Consider the following 17,954-nt stretch of genomic DNA (forward strand, 5'->3'; position numbering starts at 1 on the left):
TTGAAACATGATTCTTGTCACGTCGAGCTGGGAATTCTGGGAGAATTGTAGAAACATGTTTTTTTTTTAGGGGGAACTATCAGGCAGATTCTTTCTAAGCTCCTAATAGAAAAGTGCAGATAATGCACAACAGTAACTTTTTAATTTGCATAAATCTGTAGGGAGTTTTATCATTTGTTTTGTCCACCACTTGTTTAGCACTTAATCAGGAACTGAATGATGTCATTTATTCAATGCCATTGTATATATAGGATACACATTATAAACTGCCCTTAAAGGACGATTATGGGCATCATAACAACTTGATCATAAGGAAGTTGTTATAGTGCAAGGAGGTCCTGGGTGCTGTCTTACCTCAAAAGGTTAAGCAAATGGTTTAACCCCAAACTTATGAAGACAGTGCCTTATCTCTCTGCCCAAGTACTTCCTTTGTTGGCGTGAGGCGTCCTGATTAATACTGACACTCTCAGCATATCCCTAGCTCCCCAATCGAAAAAGTGAGTGAAAAACATACCTCTGTCTATCAGAGGCAGTGATCATTTTGTCGACTAACAATTTTTGTAAAATTTTAGCCGACTAACATTTTTGAGATTTATTCGACTAAAACTAGACTAAAACTAAAACAATTCAGATTGTAAGTGTCTGCTTATAACTTTAAATCTTTGTTCCGCACTGACTGCCACAGGCGGAACCTTTCTGCCTTCCTCTTGTTTCCCCGTGGAATGTTTGATCATCAGACCCCTCCTTCCTCTAGTTCTGGCGGCAAAAGCGCTCTGTGACTCCGCATTCAGATGCAAAGCAGGCCAGCAGCACCTCGTGGGAAGGCGATTGTTATCGAGGTTTTTCTAAAGTTTAAAGTTGCACCCCTTGGCAAGCGGAGCAAGGTACGCTGTAAAGGTGCATGTTTATAAAAGTATATATGTTCTTAGACATTAATTGTGTCCATGCCGTTAGTTAAAAGATATGTTGTATATAAGCCAACGTTTATATAAAAGTACTATACTCCAAATCTCTGTATAGTTTGTATTCCTCAGATGTTTAATGTAATATTGATGTATGCAGATATCTGAACTCCACATTTGTAATCCTGTTTGTAATCTTGTTTGTAACCCTTTTTGGTGAAACTCTGTAAACTAATGTATTTGTATGTCCTATTACAGTTTTCACGGTGCTTATGGTGCTTGCGGTTTCACGGTCCTCAAGCTGTTTAGAGATATTGACGTTGGTGGTGTTCAGAGCACTCCTGCACATTTCTGATGCAAAGAATAAATTACTACACACGTCAGAAACTCTCCTCTCCTTTCTTTACTCGATGCCAAAGGGGACGCTACATAGATGACTAAAATACGACTAAAACTAAAATGGCATTTTAGTCAAAACAATATGACTAAAACTAAATTGAAATGTGCTGCCACAATTAACACTGCGCAGAGGCGCCCGATCCGAGGCTTCCTGACTGAAGAGACGAACCAATAAAGGAAGTAGCTGGGCAGATCAATCTTAAAAGGTTTGAGGTTAAAATGTTTCTTAACTTTTTAAGGTAAGGCAGGGCTCGCTTTTTTCCAGAGGGGTGTGGTTTACATATCCGCTTTAAAGATGCAGATAGTTTAATTAACAGCTTTTCTCTTCAGTAAATCTGATATGACGTTCATGATGGGGGATTTTTGTCTTGTTTTTTTTTGCCTGTGTCTTTCATTTGTTCAGTCTAGACTCTCTCATAACATAGTAACATAGAATGTGACGGCAGATAAGAACCATTCGGCCCATCTAGTCTGCCCAATTTACTAAATACTTTAATTAGTCTCTGGCCTTATCCTTTAGTTAGGATAGCCTTATGCCTATCCCACACATGCTTAAACTCCTTCACTGTGTTAACCTCTACCACTTCATCTGGAAGGCTATTCCATGCATCCACTACCCTCTCATTAAAGTAATACTTCCTGATATTATTTATTATTAACAAATCTAATAACAGGCAAATTTGAAAAAAATCCCACATATTTTTGCTGTTGAACCTATAGAAAGCTTCAATTTGGAATCACTGGTAGGCTATAACAACTAGCAAACATCTTGTGAAAATAATACGAAATTAATTAAGTTCTGTTAATTTAATAAATATTATACATAACTTAATAAAATCAAAGATTAATATATTTGCTAAACAAATGTGTTTTTGTTTTCATTATTGGGGTTCAGTGGACCAGAACTAGTGCTAATGAAAGTATTTGTAAAAACATCTTGCATCAGAATTGGAAAATATCTGCCTGTGAATTCGGTCCATTCGAATTGTACAAAGCTGGTTGGATCCAATCTCCAGGCTGACAATGCCAATTCTAATAATCTTTGTATGTGAGTGTTCTGATGCATATTTCCATTATTCGGTTCTATATTTTAGCAATTCACCTGCATCCAGACAGGCTGAAACCTAGTCTACAAGCAATCTAGTTCTAAGGTTGTATTGCAACATTCATTGATAGAATAAATGTTCTGCAGTCTGAATGACCCTGAATGGTTCCAAATAATGTTTGATAATCCAGCCCAGGGGCATTCAGATTTAACTAAATAACCCTGTTAGCAACTCCTGCTGCTCTCCTCTTCATGGAATAATATTGAGTGCTAAAGAGTTTGTTATCCCTGCCCCAATTCACAAGAGCTTAATGTACTTTTAAAGCAATCTGCTCTTTCTAGCTCATTACTCATTTTCTCTTCACATGCCCTCCCTGGTGGATTTCATTTATTATTCCGAGTTCCTGAGTTTCAAGTTTATTAATAACACTTGTCTGATGAATATTTTTTTTTTTAAGTTTTGTTTTTTCATAGATTTCTTAAAAATGGCTTATCTGTTTCTTCCTGGATTCTCGGAACTAAGCATGGGTTAATTCCAGGTTTCACCAATGAATGGGTCTGTCTTCCTAGGAAACATGTCTTTTTAACCCAGTGGTCTATTGTGTAGGAGCAGATTGATCCCATTCCGCTAAATGCCATTGGGTCACAATATTTGGAATGAAGATATCTTGGGTAGATTTCAACTTTTTTTTTTTTTTATATTAATGGTTTTTATTTTCCAATGAAAAGGTAACGTGGGGATACAGAAAAAAGAAAGGGGAAGGGGGGGATGATGCATGACAGAGAAATATCGGACATTGGACAAGTTATCACATTCGATAAGTTATCATATGAATTCGGAGACAAATGGATGCCATAGTACATCCCATTACAATGTTACATCATGTTATACCAGTGCATATGCCTATTTGAGTTACAAGTCCAGGTTGAGTTTCAAGTAGTTTATGTATTTTATTCATCTACACGATCGTCTAATCTCGCCAGTCGAAGCTAAATATTTAACAAGTTAACAAGGTTGACAGGTGTTTATGTAGTCAAGTGTAGTATGAGTACCAGATCTTTGTGAGTCAGGTTAGACAGGTTAGTCAGGTGGGTCAGGTGAGTCAGGTGGCCTATCACCATGTATGTGGTGCCTAAGCTATTGTCTTGAGGGCAGACCTTTTATATCGGTGTTCCGTATGTGTGTCGAGATTCTTAAAATCTCAAGTGGTGCGTTGAGTGTAGAGGCCAGTCCATGCCGTCCATGTCTCATCCAGCTGTTTCCTCTTCTGGTATGTTTCAGCGGATAGTAGTTCAAATCTGTAGTATTGGTGCGTCTTTTCCATTAGTTCTCTTTTTGTAGGGCAGTATGAACTTTTCCAATGCGTTGCTAAGAGATTTCTGGTTGCCAAAATAAGTATAGTAGCTATTCTTCTGGTGTCTATGCCCCAGGAATCCGGGAACAGTAGCAATAATCCTATCAATGGCGTGATGAGGTGCCTATTAAGAGTCAACTTGTTCAGTAGGGTTTGCGTATGGTCCCATAGAGGTTTGATATCTGTACATTCCCACCATATGTGTGACATAGTGCCGGTTGAGTTGTGGCATCTCCAGCATAGAGGGCTAACATTGGGGAATATAGTGTGTAACCTGTGGGGGGTGAGGTACCACCTGTATACTACTTTTTTATGTGCTTCCACATGTGATCCGCATGATGTAATCCCCTTTAGGGCTAATAGAGATTTCAACCATTGTTCGTTGGAAAGTTTTGGCATCTTCTCCTTTTCCCATTGTGTGACGTACTTAAAGGCTTGGGGTGGAGAGTAGTCTAATAGGCTTTTATAACATAGGGACAAAGTTTTAGGTTTTGTCGGCATATAGTGGCATCTTTTAATCAGGATTTGTGTCAGATTATTAGTCGCAGTTATGGTTCTTGGATTCGTAGCTACTTTAGTAAGGATGATGCTTTTCAATTGTAAATATGCGAAAAGGAACGAGTTTGGTAATTGGAACTTTTGTTGTAGATCTGGGAAGGGCATTATTGCTGAGTTAACGCATAGGTCCTGGATTTGGGTCACCCCCCTGGATGTCCAATTTTGTAGCGACAACCAGGGTGAGATCTCCTCCAGGGCTCGTAATGGTGCGTGCATACTGAATTTTGTTCCGTCCGTGTTGGACATCCTCCATGTATCCCAAATGCGGATTGTCAAAGCAGTAGTTGGGTATAGTGTGGATAGATGTGGTCTGAAGGTCTTTGGGGACCATAGTATGTTCGTTAACAACCTGGGTTGGATCATTTCCTGTTCCATGTCCACCCATTGAAAATTATACTTGGGTGTGTGAAGTTTGATAGCTTGTTCCAGTATGGCTGCTTTGTAATATGTGAGCAGTTTCGGGAATCCCAAACCACCATCTGTTGGTGACATGTGTAGGAGGGAGAGGGGGAGGCGCGGTCTTGCTTTTCCCCATAAAAACTTGTTAAACGTGGTTTGAATGGTCTTGAACAGCTGGGGTGGTACTTGCAAAGGTAACATTCTAAAGATATAAAGTAATTTCGGTAATATCATCATCTTTGTAGCATGTAGCCGTCCTAGCCATGATAGATGAACGTCTTTCCATTTCTGAAAGTGAGAGGTGCAGACCTGCACTAAAGCTGTGTAGTTTAGCGACACCATGGTCTGTCTATGTAAAGCAAGTTTGACTCCCAGATAAGTGAGAGATTTATGTCTCCAGTCAAACTGGTGGTTGAGGCGTAGTTCTCGCACTTGTTGTGCTGGAATGTGAATCGGGAGTGCTTGTGTCTTTGATTTGTTTAATCTATAGTACGAAACTCTGCCGTAGTCCTCCAATAGCTGCAGGAGTTTTGGAAGAGATATCTGGGGTTCGCTTAGAGAAAGCAGAATGTCATCCGCGAACATGGCCAACTTGAAATTGTCGTTTTTGATTGAAATTCCCGAAATTTGTGGGTCGTGTCTAATTTTATAGGCTAGCGGTTCCAGTGATAATATGAAGAGAAGGGGGGACAGTGGACAACCTTGTCTTGTTCCATTGGTGAGTTTAAAAGGTGAGGAAAGGAAGCCTGAGTGTGAAACTCTAGCTGTGGGGTTGCGGTATAGCGCCATTATTCCCTGGATCAGTTCCTTAGGAAAGTTGTACTTGGTTAATACTGAGGTCATATATGGCCAGTGAAGCCGGTCAAAGGCCTTCTCAGCGTCTAAGGCTAAGAGAAGGCCCCTGGTGTTCCTACTTTCCATGTGTGAGATGATGTTGAGATTTCAACATTTTTAGCAAAAATATGTTCCATTGCCTATTAATTAATAGACAAGTAACTTAACTTAAAGGAATATAGCTGAAGCTCTGCCTATCCCATGTATGGTTTATTCTGCTCTTTTCCAATTTGGAAATAGCACTCACACATTTGGGAAAGCCATCAGATACCTAGCGACATAATGGTAAGTGGTGGCTGCTTCACAAGGGTATTAAATCATTTATTTATTTTTTAACTGAGGTCTTGTCACCCTCCTCTACCCTGTTGCCCTACGCCAGGGGTAGGCAACATTTGGCATTCCAGATGTTGTGGACTACAACTCTCTTGATGCTTCGCCAGTATTATGGCTGTAATAGCATTATGGCTGATGTAGTCCACAATGTCTGGAGTGCCGGAGGTTGCTTACCCCTGCCCTAGGCCCACATATAATCAGTCAATGCTTAAAAGGACAATATAGTGACCAGAAAAACTACAGCTTATTGAATTTGCTCTGCTGAGTAGAATAATTACCTTCGGGCTTTTTTGCTGTAAACACTGTCTTTTCAGAGAAAATGCAGTGTTTACATTACAGCCTAGTGATAACTTCACTGGCCACTCCTTAGATGGCTGTTAGAGATCCTTCCTGGGTCATGGCTGCCTAAAATGCATCCAAACATTCAGTATCTCCTCCCTCTGCATGCAGACACTGAACCTTTCTCATGGAGATTCATTGATTCAACTAATCTCTACGAGGAGATGCTGATCGGCCAGGGCTGTGTTTGTTTTTTTTTTTTTGTAAATCTTTCTTTTATTATGGCATATGCGTCATGGGGTACAGAAGAGAAAGAGGAGGCATTGTGGGGTAACACGAGTAGGTGATAACAAGATGGTGAGCAATACCTCTCTAAGAAAGACTGCCATATTTTTGTTTCTTTTTAACACGTCATGTAAACAGATTGATACAAGCTTGATTAATAAAATAAAAATTAAAGTAACACTAAAGGTAACTGTTGCTCAACATTGCTAGATCAGCTACATCGATGTGGTCCCAATGTACCAGCATGTCTTACAAAGTAGTAGTAGCTAGTCAGTATATGATTCAGAGAGATGTCATTATTATGAAAAGAACATGCTAGTAAACATTGTTTGCGGAACATAACATGCTAGAGTAGGTAGATAGAGTGAATACAGTAATGTTACGTTTTTCCCATGTGGGGTTGCTGTATTGTATGTTGAAGTAAGTCGCTTTATCCAAATAGCTGTGTAAGGCAAGGCAGTAGGGATTGAAAAGGCAGGCTGTGTACAGCGCTGAGAGCCTGTAGGTTAACATGTGTGAGGATTACGTTTAAGGCTCGGTGTTGCGATTAGAAGTGCGTTTTAGATATAAGATTAGAGGCAAGTATCATGAAAAGCCACTGAGCACATCTAGTGAAAGGCAGATGGTATAGTAGGACATACATTGCCTGGTTGTGCTGGGCAGTTTGCTAGGTTTCTTTATGTAGGTATCAAATAAGTTTGCCTATGCGTGTCTATCATGCAAAGAAACAGGCTGCATTATAACTTTAAGTCAGATATGGCAACGGCAGACTAATAACATATAAACAGTGACATAATCAACTTGCTGGAGCATTGAAGGAATAGGTTAATTTACGCTTAAGTCTGTATTTGTCTCGTCCCGCCAGACGGCTCTGCTGCAACGGCTGTTCACCACTGGAGCCACGGGGCTCGGTGAGCTTGTGTCAGTGTCCCTTTTAACCAACGCCTGTGGATGGGAGTATGTCGGTGCCCTCTAGTGGTACGCGGTTCGGATGCGTCGTGTGCCAGGTCCCCTGCTGGTCGGCTATGTGGCCCTTCGTAGGCTTGGTGCTTCGTAGTGCGTAGGAACCTCGCGGTGTGGGCCACCCCCTGCGTGCGTTATAGTACCTCTGTGGAGAAGCTTCTCTCCGGTCCCCGGGCGCTGGATAGGCTTGCACCATCGTTCCACAGACTCGGTTGCCTCTTGGGGCCGTGTCTCCCCTTTTTCGGATGCCTCTGGAAGCCCGGATGTTCTGCCGCCGCCAGCGGCGGTCGGGCTTCGGGCCTTGTGGTTGGTGCTTTGGAGATAGTCTCCGGTTGGCCATCCTCCCAGGTAGGCCCCGAGGGCGGACAGCAGTGGCAGCTCCACATGCGGTGCCTTGGTGCGGCCCGGTCTCATGTCGTCTCCTACTCCGTGTGTGATGTTTGCGGGGGCGCTTCTTAGGGGGAGGCTTCCACCCAGTGTTCAGGCAGGTTGTAGCTGCTGCTCGTTGGGCAATGCGGAGCCAGAAGTTATGGCAGATGGCATTAAACCTGGCCTCAAATAGATCTTCCCAGGGAGTGTTCTGTTCGCCGGGCTTGGTGTTCCACGTGGCGGCTATCTTGGTCGCGCCATGGGTTCCCTGTCGGGCGGTGCCCTCACACTCCGGTGTTCCTGGGGTGCTCATCCCTCTGCCTTGAGTGGACCGGGATATCCCCCACCGGTCCGGGGGGGGTCAGAGTGCTGCGGGTTCGCCGGTCGAGCCGGAGCGTCGGGAGGTCGGCCGCCTCTCCCCCGCCCAGGTGCCAGTAGGCCGCAGCAGGGCTCTCGGGTTATTTTCGGTAGCGGTGCTTGTAGTGCGTTTGAAGTCGCTTGCCCGGAGTCCCCTGGATGCCAGTGCCTCCATACATCGGTAGCTGAGCCCTGTATTTAGGCTTTTTATTGCTTTATCGTCGAGTTGTAGCAGGAGCTCATGTAGTGTGCGACTGCTCTGCTTGGCAGTCAGGCTCCGCCCCCGCCAGGGCTGTGTTTGAATTGTGCTGGCTTTGCCCATGATTTGCCACCATTTCAGTCTCAGCCAATCCTATGGGGAAGCATTGTGATTGGATCAGGACACCACTTCTGATGATGTCAGAGGTTAGAGGAAGTTCACAGGCAGAGGCAGCTGCTTCAGACTTGAATACAAGTAAGATTTTACTATCTATCACTATCACATCATTATTTGATTTAGGCTTGCTGTGTGGTATGAGGACATAGTCAGTTTTATAGATATGTATTAGGATGTAAGGGGGACGTTGTTAATAGCTAGATGAACCCATCAACAGCCAAGGCCATGTAATTCCTAGTGTTCACTGGAACATGAACTGAATAAAAAGATGTTCATTTCCAGGTAGGACACAGACTTGACATATTGATGGTTTTACTGGGTGACACATTACATAAAGGAGATAAGTGATGGGTAAATAAAAGGTGAGAGTAGAACCAGATACAAGTTCCTATTGGAAGTTAAGTTTGGTTAGGGGCTGTCAAAGTAAAGCACTGACAGGGTGTCACTGGAGATAGAACTCCTCAAACGTGTTCCCTTATTTTTATTTTTAGTCTAACATCCCCCTGTAGTCAAATGGAGTCACTACCATATAATTGTTTCCCTTGTGCCTGACAATCTATTCCCTTCTGTTCGGTTAGCGAACAGACTATGTGTGGTCCCCCTTGTTAGCACCTCATAATCACCGACCACCCCTGGCTGTTAACCACAAATGAGCAATCATCTCAAGTGCTTTCCCTGGGAAATTATTAGAGCTGTAGCGTATGTGTATTAGAGCTATAGCCAATGACACACGTACACACACAAGCTCACTCACTAGCAGGTGCACACACACACACAAGCTCCCTCACTAGCAGGTACACACACACAAGCGTTTTGCAGCAAATCCTATGATAAAACATTGGATTGGCTGAGATCATCAAGCTTGATCTCAGCCATAGAGGTAGGGCCAGTCGAGGGGAGACCAGCGGCGTGTGGAATAAAAAAAAGGTGAGTAAAAATGCTATTCCCTTGCCAATGGAAGGGGTCTGGTAACCTAAATACACACAAAGACACACACATACACCATGACAGACACACAAACACACGACACACACACATATTATGACAGACACACACATACCATAACACAGACAGACACACCATGACAGACAGACACACACACACACACCATGACAGGCCCATACACTCACAATGACAGACTGACTCACACATTATTGCTACCTGTGGGGTCCAGTGGGCGACCGGCCAGAGGATAGTGCAGGCAGGCATGCTGGGTGGTCATTCAGGGCAGGCGGCTGGTGGCGTGAATAGGAAGCTGTCTCTGCTGCTCTCCCCAGCACGCAGTTTAATGAGACCGAGGCCGGAATATGTCGTCATATTCCGGTCCCAGTCTCATTAAGTAACGCGCAAGGGCGGGGGACAGAGCAGAGATAGCACAGGTCTCCCTCCGGCCGCCAGCACACCAGCTGTCTGTCCAGCCCCAGGTTCCGCTGCCCATCAGGAAATTTCCCGGTATCCCGATGGGCCAGTCCAGCCCTGACCCAATACAACTGGTTGCGTCCATTATATCGGAAAAACTACACAGCAATAGCAATATCACCATATTTGGTACATCTTGAACTAGGACTGGTGGAGAATCGAAGGAATAATGAAAATAGACTAGAGATCCTGTGAGACACATGGTTTTACAGGTATATTTATCCCTGATTTAGCATCTAGTACCACAGAGGCCATGCATGGCACTCAAGGCTGCCAGAGACAAACAGGCTCTTGGCCTATCAGGAGTCCCAGAGGGACTTTAGATATCTGCTAGTGCAAACCGGCGGTAACTGCAGGTTGTGAGGGACTATCCTCAGTTTATGAATTGCAGCATTTAAAGGAGGTTAGTTTAGATTATTTCCTCCCCACACTTATGAACGTATAACCAGCCTGCAGCAACTATCACAGCTCCTGCTTTTGACCTAAACCTAGCCAGCCCTTTTCCCACTGGACGCCAGGGAAGCCATCCACACAGCTTGATATACACAGAGCTGCAGAATAAGCCTCCCCTTCATATAAATAATACAAACAACCTACACACAAAACACACAGTCCACACAACCACAACACCACTGACAATCCACACATACACACACACAACCCCACAAGAGTTCTCTCGTGTGCAATACCCCAAGCAGCATCCTTCAGTGGAACACATTTTAGTTTACAAGGTAGCATGAGTTTGCAAATAAGTCTAACTTCCACAGCACTGGTAAACATGCTACAACGTATTATGGTAATATCATATAAATTATCAAGGGTTATAATGTGGAGCTTCACAAAATATATTCAGACACCAAAGTGTGTTCGATGGCATTCTTTGTCCTTTAGTGAGACAAACTATAGAAACTCGCTTATCAGGGAATATAAATAAATGCATGTTAAACTTCTGGTGGTCAGAAGTTTTAGGGTTTGGCAGAAGAGTGAGAAGAAAGCTCCTCCAAACATAGCCAGAATCATGTCATGAAATTAAGAGAAGAGAGTGTGTCATTAGATAAACGTGTATTGTGATATTAGTGATAGCGTAGCTGAATATCACTTACCTTGCAATCATCACCCTGTTAAAGTCCCATCCACACAGCTGGAGTACACTGAGTTTTAAATGAGGATGTTTGCATTGTGTGTCCCATCGGGAATGTGATTTACACAACAGGCTTTGGGTTTTGGTGAAAAGATTATTATTCCAATTTTAAACAGCGTTATTTTACTGCTTGTTTTTTTTTTCTTTTTTTTCACTTAATCTTGTTATTTTGTCCCTCTCGTTCCGCTCATTTTTATTTGATAAAATTTGCCTTCATTCTCATTTTAAACATAAGATAGAATGGGACTAGCTTTTCTTCTGGAAAGTGTGATCTATGGCTATCTTTGGCAATGGGTGGAGCTTAAAGGAACACTGTAGGCACTATACAAAATACAAATGGCATGTATACCTTTAAAAATGAAAAATATGTACAATAGTTTTAAAACCAAATGATAGACTGATATAAAAGGGTGTGACAATGTAATTTTTTTTATTTGAAATTCACTTTGATTTAACTTTGAATCCTTATTTTAGTGAATAACTATGTTAGTATTTCAGCCAGAACATAAAAGACCCCCTTACATTTCCATCAAATGTGACACCAGTGACATCCCTGACACAATGCCGTCAGATGGCTGGAATTATCTAGATGCTGTGAAATCTATGGAATCCAACATGTTGGTCCTTTCTGGGATGACATGATTCCCTCAAGTATCAAGTAGGATCAGAGTACTAAGAGGTATCGATCTTTTACTTCAACCTTAGATATGCAAAACAAACATTTTGCTGCCCCTGTATAAAGCTCAATCCAAGTCAAAGTCAGGTTACATCAATGACCACATCACCATCTACTAGGACTCTGCACAAACCAAAACTTCACATGATGTTGCTGTGTCTAGACTAAGATCACCCATTTGTGGAAGAGAAAATATATAACTATCTACTAGCTGGAAGATCTCACAAATAGTGTTATAGAATCCATGCTGACCTTGTCTTCATTTTTTTTCAATATCAATTTAATGTATTGGTTATCTCAGATCACTGATGATGGACCTCAAAGGATCATTCCAGTGTTAGAAAGAAATTCATGCTGGAGGCTTCTTTTTTAACTTTAGATTTCAAGGGCTCCTTGGGTAACTTATCTGTAATCCAGCAACAAGGCTGTTGTTTTGCTGCAACTCCACTCAGTCTTCGAGGGATCATTCCTAGATGATCTTCTGGCCAATGCAATATTTGTCAAAGAGAAGCATTGGGAGATATGTGCATGCGCGACAACAGATATGCACTATCAGAAATGTTTCTCATAGACAAGTATTGAAACCATTGCTTCTAAATGAGAAGCCCTCGGTACCAACTTCAACGAATGCTTAAAGCGATTGAGGCAGAGACCGGGCGGAGCATGACGTAGGTGCGTGCGCTCGCATCCACGGACCAGGAAGTGCTGCGGTGAGGCAAGCGAGGCAGCGAGGACGAGGACGCCAGGCAGAGCACTGAAAGTAGCGGAGAAGGAAGCGGCGAAGGTAGCGGTGTAAAGACCGCGATTCAGCACCTGAGCAGCCTAGCAGCCGACGGTCTTTTGGGGCCACTTGGATCAGCTGCTTGGATCTGCTATACTGGCCGACGGATTTATATAACCGACACATAACCGTTACCATCGCTACAACCGGCACAAAGCTGATAGCCGATACATAGAGCTGATACAAAGCCACAGCCACAGTAAAGCTGCCATATGAACCGATGATACAACTCTCAGTTTGACAGTCTACCTGAAAAAATCGATTTTTGTACCCGCTCAGCTGGAAAAGCAGGCGAACCCAGAGCATGCAGAATAATATCTGTGAGTAATTACTAATTATTATATACCTATATTCCTCTCTTTGTCTGATCTGGACCTCTATCTCTACACTTGACTAAATAAGGGATATTTAAAGCGATAGCTGTTTAAGAGAAAAGGGAGAGGAAAAAGGGAAAAGGAGAGAAAGGGGGAAAGGTGAGAGCTTCTGCCCGTGCTAAAGATATAGATAAGAGCCTACTACGGTGGTAAATTGTAAAAATCTCCAATCAAAAGTTCTAGCATCACATATGGCTCCTAAAAAAGAGAAAGTACAAAACATGGAGAAAAAGAAGGCAACAATTGGCACATTCTATTCACCTAAAATGGCACCTACAGAATTAGAGCGACAACGAAAATCTCTACCCTTAGAAAATACACAGCTCTCCGTACAACAACAAAAATTAAATACATCAGAGGATGACTTCTTGCATCTACAAGAAAACGCACAGGGAGTGACGCAACAACTTCTATCGCAAATGTTGGACAACCTTTATAAAAATATCAAAATAGATATTGAAAATAATACCAAAGACATTAGAGCAGAAATTGCTATCATCTCCGAGAAATTCTCAAACCAGGCAATCATATTACAAAAAGTACAAGAGGAACAAGATCAAATTAAAACATCTCACTCACAACTAGAGAAGAGACTGCACGACATCGAGATCAAAGCAACAGACTTAGAAGACCGCTCCAGGAGAAAAAACATTAGAGTTAGAGGCATACCAGAATCAATTACACAGGAAGATCTACATGTATATCTGGATAGCCTCTTTTCAAAAATTTTATCCCGGCAGACGATGAGCTCAGAAACCTTTGAAAGATTCCACAGAATACCCAGACCAAAGGGAATTGATAAGTCCTACCCAAGAGACGTTATGATCTGCTTCTCTAACTTCTGGATAAAAAACCAAATAATGCAGAAGATTAGAAAAGGGAGTTTAGACACGGAAGAATGGAGACACTTAAAAGTATTTCAGGACTTATCTCAAAAAACCAGACAAATAAGAAGAACTTTCTCTGAGGAAACAGCAATCCTTAGGAACTTAGAGATAAGATATAAGTGGCTATTCCCGACGGCAATCATGATCTTTTATAAAGATCAAACATACATCTTCAGAGACAATACGGCATTAAAACAGAAGATGATATCCCTGAAACTCACCCAGTAGTTTAAAAAGAAATGTTTTTTTTTTTTTTTCTCTTCTCTGACATGGGCATCTTCATACATAGAAACGTCTCTAGAGGGACACAAATACAGAGATCAAAATGATAATTTGCACATATTTAGTCACATAATCCAACGTAGAAGCACACGGTGAAGAATTGGTGAAAAATTTTGTGGCTTATAGTATATACAAATATAAGAAATAACACTTAAATGTTTAAGGGGAAAAAAGGGAAAAAAAAAAAAAGAAAAAGAGGGGGAAGGGAAGGAAATAAATGATGGTATACACTTGGAGAATGAGTCAAAGTATAATTTATATAGATGCATAATTTAATCCGTACAAAATGTAATACAGAGATTAAAATGATAATCGGCATATATATGGTCACATAATCTAATGTAGAAGTACACGGTAAAGAATAGGTGAATATTTTTGTAGTCTATAGTATATATAAATACAAGAAATAACACTTAAATGTTTAAAAAGAAAAAATGCTGATATACACCTGGAGAACGAGTGTAAAGTAAAAATTATATAGATGTTTAACTTAATGTATGTGCACAAAATGAAATATAGATGCACAATTTAATGTATGCGCACAAATGAAATTGACCCCTATAATAATTACAAACACAGTAAATATTGTATGATGTGGCACTTATGGGACTCTATGAAATAATGATATGCAAGCTCACAATAAGTATAAGTTTAACAAATAATGTATGAAGAATGTATAAAAGGGAAGGTAAAGTAAAGAGAATGGGGACTTTCAAGGGAAGGGTAAGGTAAGGTAAAGAGAAGGGAAAATATAAAAGGGTGGAAATAGACATTAACTTGACTATAAACATATGAGCTTAGAAGAGGCTGTTTTAGATAGAATTATAGTCAGCCTGGAATGAAACTGTATATGAAGGTGAAGGGGAATAATATTGTAAAAGGGTAAGAAAAGAGAGAAGAGAGCTGAGAGGAAAGAAGAATATAGGACATTAACCGCACACTTTCCTGGTCCAGTGTCCTGCGACGGCAGCAGGGTCAAATATGAAGACTATATATAGAACTTCATATTATGGAATGAATGCTATAAGAGTAAGTTTAAGGATGAGCTTCTCCATGAGGCTTAAGTTCATGGGGCTGACTGGAGAAGGTATGAGAGAATTTGTGTGTTGGACGCTATCGGAAGGGGAGCTTAGAGGGGAAGAGGGTGTGGGGGGAGTTGTGGTAGGATGTCGTTAAATATATTATCTATTAACGCAAGGGGCTTAAACTCCGGACAGAAAAGAGGCTATCTGTATAAACTATTTACTGACAGTAAAACAGATATTGGGTTCGTTCAAGAGACACATTGGGTTAACTCTATGTCCAAACTATGGAAGTATAAAAAATTTTCAGTAGTCCATAGATCTAATTTGGTCGGGAAAAATAAAAAAAGAGGGGTGGCAATTTTCTTTTCAAGTAGCCTGAAATATGAGTTGATACATGAGGAGACAGACCCAGGTGGCAGGTTTCTTATAGTGATAGTTCGAATTAATGACATTTTGTATACTTTAGTAAACGTTTATGCTCCAAATCAATCACCATATAGATTCTTGGGAAATTTGATTCAAAAGATTGACCGCGTATCGTCTGGTAGCCTAATCATCGGGGGGGACTTTAATTGCATCATAGATGATAAAGTAGATAGGAATAGAATTAAGTCAGCTCATACAGAAGCTAAGCAAAGAACAGGCCTATCAATGATGCAGACCATTTTGGTAAAAAATAGTTTATTTGATGCCTGGAGAACGTCCAATCCAGAAGCGAGAGATTACACGTTCTTTTCAAATGTCCACCAGACATATACTAGAATCGATTATTTTTTGGTGAAACCTGAAAGTTTGGAGCGAATTAAAAAAGTGTCAATTGGACCTATCACATGGTCCGATCATGCACCTGTAAGTTTAGTTATAAAAAATAATCCCGAATACAAAAGTAGAGACAAATGGAGACTTAATGAAAATTTATTAAAATCAGAAACTAATGTAGAGGTATTACGTACTCAGACCAGAGAATTTTTTGAAAGCAACGATACAGGGGATGTTTCCAATGCCATGCTATGGTGCACCTTTAAATCGTATATGAGAGGATGTCTCATAAAAATGGGTGCCATTATAAAAAAAACGAAAGGAAAGGAGCTTAACGAGCTCTATATCGATTTGGCAAAACAAGAACGACTACATAAACTCACCATAGATTATAAGATTTTGGAGGATATCAAAGAGATCAGGGCAAAAATCTTAGTAAGAACCCAAGAAAAGATCAATAAAGCTATGTTAACTCTAAAACAGAGATGGTATTATGGAAATAATAAAACAGGGAAAAGCCTTTCAAACAAATTAAAAAATAAGAATAAACTTCAATCTATAAATTATATAATAGTTGGAAGTAAAAAAATGATTTCTCCAACCCAAATAGCTAAGGCATTTGAAGACTATTATAAAAGCTTATATAACATAAAATTCAATGAGCCATCTGAGGGCGAAACAAAACAGTTTCTGGATAAATTGACCCTACCAAAAATATCAGTGGAGAATTTGAGTCAACTAAATGCCCCCTTTTCTATTCAGGAGATTAATAACACCATTAAAGCACTAACAGCAGGTAAAGCACCAGGCCCAGATGGCTTTTCTTCAATCTTCTATAAGAAACTAAGTGATATTATATCTCCATATATTTTAAGAACATTTGAAGATATTGCTAACCACAAAGCCATCCCAACGGAACTGTTTCAGGCCTCTATAATACCAATACCTAAGACAGAAAAGGATCCTACGTATACTTTAAATTATAGACCAATATCTCTTATCAATCTAGATATTAAAGTATACTCTAGAATTCTGGCCGATAGACTAAAACAAATCATACCTAACATTGTACATAAAGATCAGAGCGGGTTTGTAGAGGGTAGGGGCACATCTGATAACATCAGGAAATTACTGAATGTCCTATATCATGCAGACCAAAGCTTGTCTCCTTTTGCGGTGGTTGCCCTCGATGCCGAAAAAGCTTTCGATCGGGTTAACTGGAAATACATGGAGGAAGTACTGAGGGCCTTCGGCATTGAGGGTTACTTTAAGGAGTGCACAATGGCGCTATATAAGGATCCCCAAGCCAAAGTATCAGGATATATGTTTCAGTCTAATTGGTTCCCTATTAGAAATGGGACTCGACAGGGATGCCCTTTGGCACCCCTGTTATATATCCTCTCCATAGAACCGTTGGCAGCCGCGATCAGACAGAATGAAGATATCAGCGGGCTAAAAGTGAATAAGATGGAGAATAAGATTGCACTATATGCAGACGATATTCTACTGACCCTAGCAGACCCTATTAGTTCTATCCCAGCCGTATTTCGGCTTATTAACGTGTTTGGTATGCACTCAGGCTATAAAATAAATATAAATAAAACACAAATTCTGACAAAAGGTTTAAGTGGACCAGGTATAGATAAACTTAAAAAAGATTTTAAGTGTGACTGGGAAACAAGAAACATAAAATATTTAGGGGTAAAATTTTCTCTAGATTACAGAGAAACGGGAGAACTTAACTATACGGATATTGCAACTCACTTTAGGAATACCTTAAAAAATTGGCAGGGATTGGAACTTTCTTGGTTGGGTAGGATTGAAGCAGTAAATTTCTATCTCCTTCCTAAGTTGACATTTTTATTTAGTAATCTCCCGCTGAGGGTGCCATACCAGACGATACGTGGTTTTCAAAGGCAATTATCAAATTATATTTGGCAAGATAGGAGACCTAGAGTCTCATTGGAAATATTACAGAGAGACTGGAAAGAAGGGGGGATTAGTTTCCCAGATATACAGAAAATACATATGAACAATATGGTAGCTCACCTAATTAAGTGTGATAACTACACAATAGCCAGACCAAATTGGTTAGATATTGAAAAATCAGATCTTGGGGACATGGAACCATTTCTGCTCTGGTGGTGCGATAGTGA

Source organism: Pelobates fuscus, chromosome 5 (genome assembly GCF_036172605.1).
Source record: "Pelobates fuscus isolate aPelFus1 chromosome 5, aPelFus1.pri, whole genome shotgun sequence".
Taxonomy (NCBI): domain Eukaryota; kingdom Metazoa; phylum Chordata; class Amphibia; order Anura; family Pelobatidae; genus Pelobates; species Pelobates fuscus.